Genomic DNA, 13254 nt, shown 5'->3' on the forward strand with positions numbered 1-13254 from the left:
GTGTGTGTGATAAGTGAGTCCCAGGGATGTTGGAGGTAGCACAAACAAGTACCCCAGGCAAGGAACTTGACCATTTAAGATTAAAATTACCGACCTGGACAGAAATCAAACTTGGGACTCTGTGAAACGAAGGCTAAACATTCATCCAAACAGTCAGACTTCTTTTATCTTGATTTAGTTACATTTGTGATATTTTCAGCCACTGTTATTTGACATTAAAAATTCCTACAGTATGTCACGATAATTTCCGTTCACGTTCGTATTTGCAGGTATGCAGGAAAAATTTAGTACACATGCAACAGTTAATATTTAGATTGAGTCATCGTATGAGAACTTGTTTCTGGGTTTGTGAAAAGAATCCGAATTTGTTTCGTAAGACGTTCTAATTAATCATATGCAGGCTAACATGGAAGAATGCATGTCCCCTATGAACTAAGAGATAAAAAGAAATTCTTGCCGCCAGAGTAAATAAAATGGTTTAAAATTGGATTAAAAAGGAGAAAGATGAGTGAACTGTGCCTTTTGAACTCTGCAACATCAGTTGGAAAGGGTCCTCCCTCTGGGATTAGGCGAAGCGTAAAAAAATGAAGAGAAGGAACCGCGTGGAACTGGTTTTGGTTATGATATTAGGTGTTAAGCCCCTTGTAACTCTGTTTATGTATCAAAAGGATTTAGTGTGTCATCGCTTTCGAAGTACACCGTGTACCCGATTTGTGAAGGAGCGTTCCGACTTGACATTCCAGGAACATACTGTTCGTAACAGGGCTTAGTTAGTTACAGATCTGTTTATTATGTTAATCTTGTGTGTAACAAATATACGAATGTGTGTTTGTAAACTGTTGAACTTTCAGACCGTCTTGTCCAGTTCTAAGATGTAGAAAGCAGATAAGTCCAACCTTGCTGGTCAGTACTGTTTAATGTTAGTTTCTTTCAAGGAATGTACCCGGTTCGAATCTCATTCATTTGAAATGAGTATTGGAGAAAATTAATGTAGGTCCTATAGACTGCGTTTAGAGTTTACTCTAGTGAGTGTGGCATAAACCTATGATTTCGGAAACCCCAATCAAGGGTAGTTCATAGGTGTTTCAGTATGTAAGTTAGGCTGATAAGAACTCTCAAATTTGAAGTTTTCTCTGTTTCATTGCAGTGCCTAAAATCTAGCTACTTATCCTTTCTGTATAATTTATATCTCCAGCACCACTATTGTACTAATCAAAATTATAACAAAAAAATCGTTACCGAAATCTAAATAATACACAATTCCATCTCCCGTATCTTATTATCCAAGCGATAGCCATCCGCAATGCCTCGATTGGAAAGAGCTGTTAACAACTCAGCAGTGAATTGTTAACGTCTAGGACAAAATAAATTATATTTAGTGTGGTAATAGTCAAATCGGTCTCGAAAGCCCAGAATAACGGCCGAGAGGATGCGTCATGCTGACCACACGACCCCTCGTAATCTGCAGGCCTTCGGGCTGAGCAGCGGTCGCTGGGTAGGCCAAGGCCTTTTCAAGGGTGTTTAAATGCCGTGGGGTTTGGTTTAATAGTCAAATAATTATGAGAGGAAAGTGTAATGCATGTATCAAACTCTAATAAACTGCAATAAGAATGCTCTCTCTCTCTCTAGTTTCAGGCAATCCGGAACTAGGAGATGGGAGTACTCTGTTCTGTTCTGTTCTATATTTGTTCTATTCTACTCAGCATTAAAGGACTTTCTAATAACATTCTAATAATAAATCACCAACCAACAATCCATCTCATCCCATTAGAATACTCAATGAAATTTGGTCTAATAATCAACCCTAAGAAAATATTTCAGAGAGAGAGAGAGAGAGAGAGAGAGAGAGAGAGAGAGAGAGAGAGAGAGAGAGAGAGAGAGAAAGAGAGTATGTGTGTGTGTGTGTGATTACTAGTTGCGAAACTTATGATTCGGTTTGCAATTAAGACGGCACTGAAGGCAATGTATAGCTGCACACGATTTTTTTTTGTGGAAGTCTTGAAAACAAACTGACAATGGGGAGTTTACTGACAATGCCGTGGATAATAATCAGTAGCTAATTCATGATAATGCAATTTCGTTACGTTTTATCGCAAACAGACATCCCTGGTATCCATTTAGGGCTTTGCTATTCTCCATTCAAGCACAATTAATACTGGACTTGGCTGCAGAAAGAGAGGTTTTGCTTTCTGAAACTGTGATTGCATTTGAGGTCGTTCCGGCTTGCTGTATTTCAGAGGTCATCTGCTTCAGTACCGTATTAGGCAGTGAGATTTTTGACACGGTAAAGACCCGACCACATGAATTATTTATCATCTAATACATTTCAATAGTTTTCTCAAGCGTAATTATTTGTCTGATTTCGAAATCAGTATCTTTCCTCTTTCCTTTATTCATTCATGCGTCTCTACGTTTTCTCTTCTTGTCTGTTCGAGTCATTGCTAGAATATCATCAGACGAAATGACGACAGTGTATCTCTTAAGACTGTCGTAATTTTGCTCGCAGGCGGCCGATTGTGATTCATCACACTGACGGTGATGGATTTATTGAAGCTTATCGATAGGCGTTGTAAACTCGACATTTAAAAGTAGGATTGTGTGTGAATCTGTTGCAGAACATTTCACTGTTATGCATGGATTGAAATATTTCTCAACCAATTTCATCTTCATTACAGATGGTTACGTAGACTCTTCCGTGAGAACTCGCTAGCCACAACATTCACTGTCGCTGGGTTCGAGGGAGGCCTCTCAATACAGTATCCATAAATACATTTTTGTGAACTTCCGGTTTTCAATGAACATGAACTCAATTTTACTCTTTCAGTTTCTTCAGTGATTCTAAAGGCTCCATGTTTAAACTGAAAGCCAGCATTATTTCAAAATCGAAGATGTATCCTAATATTATTGATTTGACGTCCAACAAAACTACTTATAACGTTTTTAGAGACAGCGAAGGGTCGAAATGTTGTCCCTGAGGCGATCTTTTGCCGGCCCTATGTTGTAACATTTGGAGGGTATAATTTATGAAAACAGACTATCTTGTATGTAGAGCCAACCCTTATCCCGTTTCTCTGCGGAGTTGGGTGTCAAATGAGGCGAGTCTTTGTAGCAAGTTTTTAGACCGAATGCCCTTCCTGGCGTCAACCTGATCAGGGGGATTAATAAGATGAAATTAATGACGTACTATATGATAGTAGGAAGGGAGATGTTGGTACGACACATAGCCTAATCCTGTCAAATAGCACCAAGGGCTCTGCTCAAGGCTTGCCGTCGCCATCCGACGACGAGTCACCATCAACCGTGTCATATGCCCTTGCTCTATATGAGTACCGTGGAGAAGTTTGGAATTGAATTCAAGCTTTTGGCACGCAATCTATTGATTAGAAATTGTATACCACGACTTCTCCTACCCTGCCGACCAACATTCTGATGGTGAACATATTTTCGACCAACGGGATTCGAACAGACTTTATGCATTAACGACCTTGGCCACTAGGCGGTCAGTAGTATTTAATATGAAATCAGAGGGTCTGGTTTGAAACTGAATGTGTTTGTAAATGCTGTGAAGGCGGAGTGTCTCACACAAACACACACACTCGAGAAACGTAATGCTGAAATCGGTTCCGTTGCTAAACATCAGGTCAATGAATTATGAAGTCCGACTCGTTAGCTGAATGGTCAGCGTACTAACCGCCGTGCAAGATCAACATTCAGGAAGATGAAGACATTGTTGTGTGATGATGCATTAAATTTAAAACTTCGGCAGCGTATGGTGAAATGTTATATTTGGTGTACTCTCCTTTATGGGGTTGAAGCTTGGACGTTAAAAGAGGCCACCATTAAAAGACTGGAAGCCTTAGAACTTTGGTTTCATAGAAGAATGCTTAGAGTCTCGTGGATTGACCATGCCACCAATAGAGAGCAAAATGAAAAAAGGAACTGGTAACCACCATCAAAGGCAGAAAAAGAAAATGCACACTTAGGGCATGCTTTGCGTGGTGAAACGTTTTACATCTAATTTTGAAAGGCAAAATTGAAGGGCGCCGAGCGGTAGACAGAAGGAGAACAACATGCCTCAAGAATATTCAAGATTGGACAGGAATAAAAAGCACTGAAGGACTGTACCGTGTTGCTGAAGACAGAAAAGCACCCTCCACATTGATCGCCAACGTCCGGGAGACTGGGCAGGGCACATATAAAAAGAAGAAGAAGAAGAACCTTCGGTTTAGAGGGTCCCGGGTTCGATTCCCGGCTGGGTCGGGGATTTTAACCGTGATTGGTTAATTCCAATGGCTCAGGGGCATGGTGTTTGTGCTGTCCCCAACATCCCTGCAATTCACACACCACATATAACACTATACTCCCCCACAATAACACGCAGTTACCTACACATGGCAGATGCCGCTCACCCTCATTGGAGGGTCTGCCTTAGAAGGGCTGCACTCGGCTAGAAATAGCCACACGAAATTATTAATGAATTATGAAATGAAAGTGTTTCTCTAATAGTTCAGCTTAGAACGACGTCCACATCAGAACTGGCTTGCATAGAATACTAATTAAGTAATGTGAGGTAATGTTTGCCACAGAAAATCAGACCGTTATTAATTGTTAGTGTAAATTCAAATACCATACCAGGCATGTGTGCAGAAATGTTGTGATACACACCTGTGTATTTGTATGCCATGTAGGGTATGTGTAATGATAGATTTAATGAAACTCTCTAATTGCTGATCACTTAATATGTCTCTGTGATTTACAGAACATATAATTATTTCTGCGTGCCCTAGTTGTATCAGTAGCTCTGATTGAATGACATCTTATTCCGATGAGAACGTAACTGCACCTTCCATCTTGCATTTGTTAAGTACATATAACTTCTACTGCGAAATGAAATAATAATAATAATAATAATAATAATAATAATAATAATAATAATAATAATAATAATAATAATACTTTTTTTGCAAACTATGTGCGACAAACACTTAGAGTGATGTTATAAGAACAATTTCTATCTGCAAATTTGATAACTATATTCTGAACTAGTATTCACTTTTTGATACTTTGCCTTTTTTTTTTGAAGCACCGATTTTGTGCCATTTAATCAAGTAGTTTGACGATATGGCGTAACGATAAGACTGAATTTAAAGCTGACACTCCTTGCTTAGCACATCGTCTGAGATTTTTAAGAAAGGATGCAGTATAGGTAAAATATTGAAAATGTTCAGGCAGTAAGAAATTATTTTTGTGTTACATGAGGAAACTCCTCTTTATGTTCACTGTGCATTGAGGGGACGATTATCCAGTTGAAGAGAGAGCATTGCTGTCCGAACTGTTGCATGCAATAATCTGCATCACAACAGGTTTTCTCATGTATATATTTTGCATATGATCTCTACTCATTTCATGTAGCATAGGCCTGATCACTTGTGTGCCAGCGATGTTTCTACCTTAAAATAAAATAAAAAATACATACAAGAAAAATAAAATTAACACAACACTAGTGTGATGGCATTAACAAATATCCCAGCTACTTTTACAGCTTAATTCAGAATGTCACTAACAACTGTACTGCAACCCACACAATTTATTTATCTACGTTCTCTCTTAATTCAATTCCTCCTCGCAACGAATACTGTAAAGCTTATACAGGAAGAGGGAATGTAAGAAAATTACGACGGGGTTCCTTTTGTGAAACTGGCTGTACTTCTCCTGCTGGAGGCTACAGCTTGTAAAACAGGCCATCCAATATTATTATGTGAGGCGCCCTTTGGTTTGTTCTGTTTTTTTCTTTTCTTTTCATTTTTTTCACGTTCATATTCCCTAGGAAACGGTAAGAAGTTCTACTGCATAGAATGCCGTGCAATAAGCACATTTCGAAGACTGATGGTCTTGAAAGCAGGAGAATTAACAAAATGGGAATATTTTCATCTGGAAACTTCGAGGCACCACCTGGGGAGCTCACCCTTGCACTGTGAGAGCAAGCGCGTTAGCACTGTGCTACTCCACTGCTGAGTATGCATGCTCCGTGTGGCATAAGTCCAGCCATGCCAAAAACATAGATGTAGCACTAAATGACACCTGCCGTATTATCACAGGTTGTTTAAGACCTACTCCCATAGATAAACTCCACTGTCTCGCTGGTATAGCACCACCCGAAATCCGACGTGAGATTGCTGCTAGGCATGAGAAAAGCAAGGCTATGACTATGGAAGCCCATCCTTTGTATGCCTGTCAACCAGCACATCCTAGGTTGAAATCAAGAAAGAGCTTCTTGACAACCACTGAAGCTCTTAAAGGAACACCACAACAAGCAAGAATCTCAATGTGGCGGGAAAAATGTCAACATTTGAGAGAATGGATGGTTCCAAAGGAAGAACTTCCTCCTGGACATTCTGAACAGTGGACAACATGGAAGGCTCTCAATCGATTACGCTCCAGCACCACGAGATGCAAGACCAACCTACAGAAATGGGGCCTTCCTGTGGAGACAGTTTACTGCAAGTGTGGTACTAAGCAGACTAACGAGCATCTTCTACTGTGTCCATCTTCTCCAGCCACTTGTACCATTAAAGATCTAATAAGGGCAAGTCCAAATGCGCTTGTCGTGGCCAATTTTTGGTCAACCAATATTTAAAATTACCTTTTTTATTTTTTGTCTCTCTTACTTTGTACTTCTGACACGATAAATAAATAAATAAATGAGTAGAACTTTATAATGCAGCATTTTTTTTATAGAGGAGGGTTATGGCTGCAGGAAACAGAATGGTCGCATTAAAATTCAAAGCATCGACGGAGATTTGCCAGATAAGTTTGAATAGTTTACTCTTATACGGGTCATCGACTCTCTGAGGTGGTATATAGGTAAACGTTACGTCAGCAGACATAGCAGATGATCATGAAACGGCAAAACTATGGTGTTTGTAAAGTGATGATTCAGTTACCTTCCCTTTAATTGTTTTCTCTGGATTTTCTTCTAAACCAGTTGTGCTTTATGAGGTAGCTCAGCTGGTAGAGCGCTGGCATTCTGAGCCCAAATTGGCAGGTTCGATCCTGGCTCCGTCCGGTGGTATTTGCAGCTACTCTACATGAGCTTTCTATTGGTAGATTTAATGGCACGTGAACTAACTTCTGCGGGGCAAAATTCCGACGGCTCCGAAAACCATAAAACGTAGTTAGTGGAACGTGAAACAATGTCGGCCCTGCGGGGTAGGGGTAGCGTGCTTGCTTCTTAACCCGGACGTCCCGGGTTCGATCCTCGGCCAGGTCAGGAATTTTGCATAGATCTGAGGGCTGATTCGAGGCCCTACATGATTACAATTGAGGAGCTGTCTGACAGTGAGATAGCGTCCTCGGTCTAGGAAGCCAACAACAACAACAACAGATGAGAGAATTCGCCATGCTGACCACATGACATTTCGTAATCTGCAGGCCTTAGGACTGAACAGCGGTCGCTTGGTAGGCCATGGCCCTTCGGGGCTGTTGCGCCATGGGGTTTGGTTTTGGGGCGTAAAACAAATAACTTATAAACATTTTATTTTACACAGGCTGCAGTCATTTCCCTGCTGTTTAACAAATCTTCCCTCAGCATACCACAGCTTTGTCTGGCGTTGAGTTTTGGCAAGGCGTTTTAAGGCCCGATACCCTTCCCGACGCCATGAAATTTTTAAGATTTAGTTCTCAACCCTATATCGTCCGGATTTGTAGCTAAATGGTCATTGTAGCTGTCTTCGGTTCAAAGGGTACCGAGTTGGATTACTGGCCCGGGTGGGGTTTTAGCTGCGTCTGGTAATTCCTCTAGCTCGGGGACTGGGTGCCTCTATTCTTCTTACTACACACCTTCATTTACAGCCCATAAATACGCTGCACTACCGACAACCACAGGAGTACGGATTAGTAAATACATCTCTCGACTAACGTTGGCGTCAGAAAAGGCAACCGGCCGTGAAAATGGGCTGTCCAAATCGTAGTGCCGACGGAAGTAATTGGGAAAGGTCAGAAAAGATAATAGTAGTAGTAGTAGTAGTAGTAATAATAATAATAATAATAATAATAATAATAATAATAATAATAATAATAATAATGATGATGATGATGATTTGCCCTCGAATGGATACTCGTTAAAGGATCTGTAGCTTGTTCATTTAGATTATGGGGTCTCCTTTTGAGATCAGTACAGGTGTCCGACAGGGTGACGGACTGTCCCCCATACTGTTATCGTTATTTCTGAACCCTAATTTGCTCACCAGCTGCCTTTCGTTGATTTAGTATTCATTTCTCAGGTTCCTTCTCCGGCATCGAGCCCCGTTACCTGTTACGACCATATTAGGCGCAGAACCTCCCGTCTGCAGTGAAAAGGGCAGTGATTTTAAGTTAATTGCACTCGCTTCCACCAATTGCCTAAGAAATAATTCATTAACAATAATTGGAAGCAACGTATCCGGAACAATAGACGTCTCCTCAGGTGTCGGGTGTTAATTTTTGCAATCTGCTTTACGTCGCACCGACACAGATAGGTCTTATGGCGACGTTGGGATAGGAAAGGGCTAGGATTGGGAACGAAGCGACCATGGTATTAATTAATGTACATTTTCCTGGTGTGAAAATGAGAAACGACGGAAAACCATCTTCAGGGCCACTGACAGTGGGGCTGAACCGAATGCGAGCTCACAGCTACGTCACCCAAACCGCACAACCATCTCGCTCGGTTGTGGTGATTTTATGTGCCATCATGATGATTGGACGAAACATGTCATTCCGAGTTCATTGACGTATTTATATTCAGCTGTTATGTTCTATATCATGAATCGTTTTTGACCGACTAAAAACATTCCACATTTTCTCTGTTAACAAGTTAATTTCACCAATGAAACTTGTCTGTAAGGAAGCATTTACCTAATCGTGGACATTTTCCTGCCAATATTTAGAGTAATATAAAATGATTGCTGGTGAAGTTGAACGTTAGCCCTTCCCTGCTTCTTAAGACTCAGGTCGTTATTTAACGGGTAAACTAAGTGAAGACCCATACATGTACCATATATTGGTGTAGTATGCTAATGTTAGTGGATTGAAGTAGGTTCACATGAATTAGCAGCAGTTCATGATCACTCTTAATTATTACTTTAAGCTGTAAAGGTATTTGAATTACTTGTGAGAACTTGCCGACTTCTTATATCCCTGATTACTGTATATCTGCAGCACCGGGTCATGAGCTCTGATCGCCGCTCCTCAGCCGGGGCATTCTACATACCATTAGGAACTAAAGGGCACTGCTGTGTTTATCACCCACATTGTCCTTGGAACCATTGCATGAGTATCATTCTACTTTCCGTGCCAGTTGCAATTTCAGAGCTTTAAAAAAAAAAGTTGGGCTAAGTGGCTCAGACGGTTGAGGCGCTGGCCTTCTGACTCCAACTTGGCAGGTTCGATCCTGGCTAAGTCCGGTGGTATTTGAAGGTGTTCATATACTTCAGTCTCGTGTCGGTAGATTACTGGCACGTAAAATAACTCCTACGGGGCTAAATTCAGGCACATCGACGTCTCCGAAGCCTTCAAAAATAGTTATTGGGACGTAAAACATTATTATTATTATTATTATTATTATTATTATTATTATTATTATTATTGTTATTAATAAAAGGAACTATGAAGTGCTCTCCTTCCTTACAAATTCTTCTAAGAATTCTTGGATGTTTAATTTCCAGTCTAAGTGGCATACCTTTTATCTTAATCACAATTAATTCCACATTTTTGAACAGAAAAATATATAAATTCTTTCGTGATACAGTGGCTGCTTACCCGAGATTGCAAGGACTTGTTCGGTTTACGCCGAAGGATAAGGGTTCGATTCTCGTTAGGAAGTCCACTTCTCTGGAGATGTAGTTTACCCTGTGGTTTTCTTAGTTTACAGCAGAAACGAATAAGACCTTAATTCTGGGGGCAGAGATGACCAGGCGTACAGGCAGCCTGTATGTTCGACTTCTCCAGGGTACATCATGGTCCTTATGGTGAAGACATTGCTTTATTTAAATTTTGGATGATGTCGATTTTTCTTTGATTTCTGTGGTAATGGGCATTTATTGCTTCGAGTAATCTATCTTCCAACATCAGGCGACAACATATTCCAATTTCAGTAAGTTACTTGTTAACCTGAAAGTCTGGGACAATACGAAAGATTGCTACATCCAGAATGAAATGTTATATCATCATCAGTCGCTATCAAGCCACTGGCGGATGAAGACTCTCCCATAGTTCACGATCCTTCGCTAGCTCTAACCATTTTAGTCCCCACAAATGATCTGATCTCATCGGTCCATCTAGTATGGGGTCTGCCTCTAGGTCTTTTGTGGTCGAGAGGTATCCATTGTTGAACCTCATGTGTCTACCTTCCGTCTCTTAAGACGTGTGCAGCTCCACTTCCTCTTTTCACAGTAGCGATGAGATCTTTCACAGAGATTTAGGATCTATCGCAATATTGGTATTTCTGGTAAATACCCAACATGACACTTTCCATTACTCTCTGGTCTACTCTGAGCTTTTGGATGTTCTTTACTCTAGGCAAGGACACTCTGATCAAACACGTTTCTTTTTAGGCTTAGTAGTAGATTGGTTTTGAAGATAATATTCACCATTCCAAAGGAGCTCCATGGTGCATTGACTGTTCAATTGATCTCATTTGCAAAGCCCCCTCTTGATGATTTCAACTGGCCTAGGTATACATATTAATCAACTGAATTTATACATACTAAATTTATCCTTACATCTTTCCTAATGTAATACGGATTGAATAAAACTTTGATTTTGTCCAGATTCTCTTTCAGGAAATCATTTTCACTTTTTTTTAAATTTCCGGCATCTGTATCGTCTGCATTTGTTGAAATAAGTATAACAGAATCAGCAAAACGAAGGTGATTCAGATATACTCAATTTACTTTCGTGTCTAGTTCTTATGACATTGTCGAAAAGGTACTTAACTTGATCAACATAATCTGTTTAGATTTTGTCTGGAATAGATCTTTCTCCTTGATACTCGTGTCACATTATGATTGATTACGAGATCAATATATATATTGCGAACCATTTTCCAATGAAAAGCGTGAGTTATTTGGAAAAGAAATAAAACGGAATGTTTGAAGATTCACCTTTTTTAGACAATCAACATCTTGTGTCGATCTTCATAACTACCTTTGGTTGTAATTTATGTAGTATTGTCTTATGACGGAGTGGGATATATTGAGCGCCCAGAATTAATATTTCTGAAGTTATCCTAATACATGAACGTTGGACTTGTCCGTTTGGGATGCACGTTCGGGGAAGATAGTGTTTTATGTAAATTGTCATGTCATTTATATTCCAGTGATGAAAATTTCCTTGCTGCGTCTTTCTTCATATAAATGTCATCATTTTTATACTTCTTGAATGGAAGGACGTTTAAAAGACACTTCTAAATAGCCCCCTCTCTCCTGTTTGGTGAACGAAGACAATGCTGTACGTGTAAATTGTGTGAGGGTGGAGGTGACAGATCGTTTTATGTGAGGCAGCATGGCCAGCATGTGATTAGCTACTTGACTGTGACATCAACAATAGGAAACTTGTGCCGTGGTAGCAGTCGAGTACCCGTACCTGCAAAGTAGGTCAATAATGAAACGATTTCAACTCTTCTTGTACCGTCGCGTTACCGATTGGGGTATTTTAAAGTATCGACTAACACCTTTCTGTGCATAAAATGTCATCCGTTATGTCGGACACGTGAACGAAAAGTGTTCATAACGGTCTTTTTCCTTTTTTGTTATTTGTTTTTACGTCGCCCTGTGCTGCCTGGCCGAGGCGGCAAAGGCGTGCTCGGTCCGCCCGGAAGGACGTGGGTTCGAATCCCCGTCAGGAAGTTGTAAAATTTAAGAAATTAGATTTCCATTTCCGGAGGTGCATATGGAGCCTACACCAAAAATGAGTACCAGGTTAATTCCTGTGGGGAAAGGCGACCGGGCGTAGAGTTAACCACTCTACCCCTTCACGTGCCGAGGTTAACAATGGTGGAATCCTTTACCTTCCACTCCTCCAAGGGCTTTCGTGGCCTGCACGGAAGTGACTTTGCTTTGCTTTGCCCGTCTCTCACAGGTTTTATGACGACAATGGATTAGGACAGGGCTAAGACTTTAAAGTGAGCTTGAATTCGGGAGACAGTGGATTACACACACACTGTCGGCAGACCTGAAGACGGTTTTCCGTGGTTTCCTATTTTCACACCAGGCAAATGCTGGGGCTGTACCTTAATTAAGGCCACGGTCACTTCCTTTTCACTCCTAGGCCTTTCCTATCCGATCGTAACCGTAAGACCTGTGTCGGTGCGATGTAAATAAAATTCTAAATTTAAAAAAAATTAAAAAACCTGGGAAGGACGAGACATTGGTATTAATTAAAGTACAGACCCCGCATTTGCCTGCTATACGGTCCAAACTGCACTTGATACATAGAGTAATGTGCTTGCAGCAAAAGCAGGCAAGGTTGTACATGACTGTTGATATTGTGATCATAGCCGTGGGACCTCCAGCTTTGCATGGAATCCGAACAATACGGACTTGAAAAGTAAAATTAAAAAAAAAAAATACCCTCGTACATAGGATGGGATTCGAATTGTGTCCACCTCTTTGGCGGTGATTTCTGTCAGTTTTCACACCTCGCATAACTCGAAGGGTTGCTTTCATAAATTTAATGAGACATTAATCCAGTTATTCCCTCTAACGAGAATAGGAGACACAACCTTCAGAATACAATGTCACAAAGATACAGGACACTGAAATATCAATGGCTTATTGTACGCAATTTACAGTTCAATAAATTTCAATAATGAAACTTGTACAAAGATTAATGCTAGGGGCTTTACGTCGCACCGACACAGATAGGTCTTATGGCGACGATGGGATAGGAAAGGCCTAGGAGTTGGAAGGAATCGGCCGTGGCCTTAATTAAGGCACAGCTCCAGCATTTGCCTGGTGTGAAAATGGGAAACCACGGAAAACCATCTTCAGGGCTGCCGATAGTGGGATTCGAACCTACTATCTCCCGGATGCAAGCTCACAGCCGTACGCCTCTACGCGCACGGCCAACTCGCCCGGTACAAAGATTAATGAGAATGAGAAATAATCGGTTAGAAATTCTGGGTCAGCCTGTCTTCTTTACGATAACTGTACGACTGATAAATAAAAATAATATTAAATAAATTATATCACACAATGAGTTTAGTAGATAACAAGT

This window comes from Anabrus simplex, chromosome 9 (genome assembly GCF_040414725.1).
Source record: "Anabrus simplex isolate iqAnaSimp1 chromosome 9, ASM4041472v1, whole genome shotgun sequence".
NCBI classification, from domain to species: Eukaryota; Metazoa; Arthropoda; class Insecta; order Orthoptera; family Tettigoniidae; genus Anabrus; species Anabrus simplex.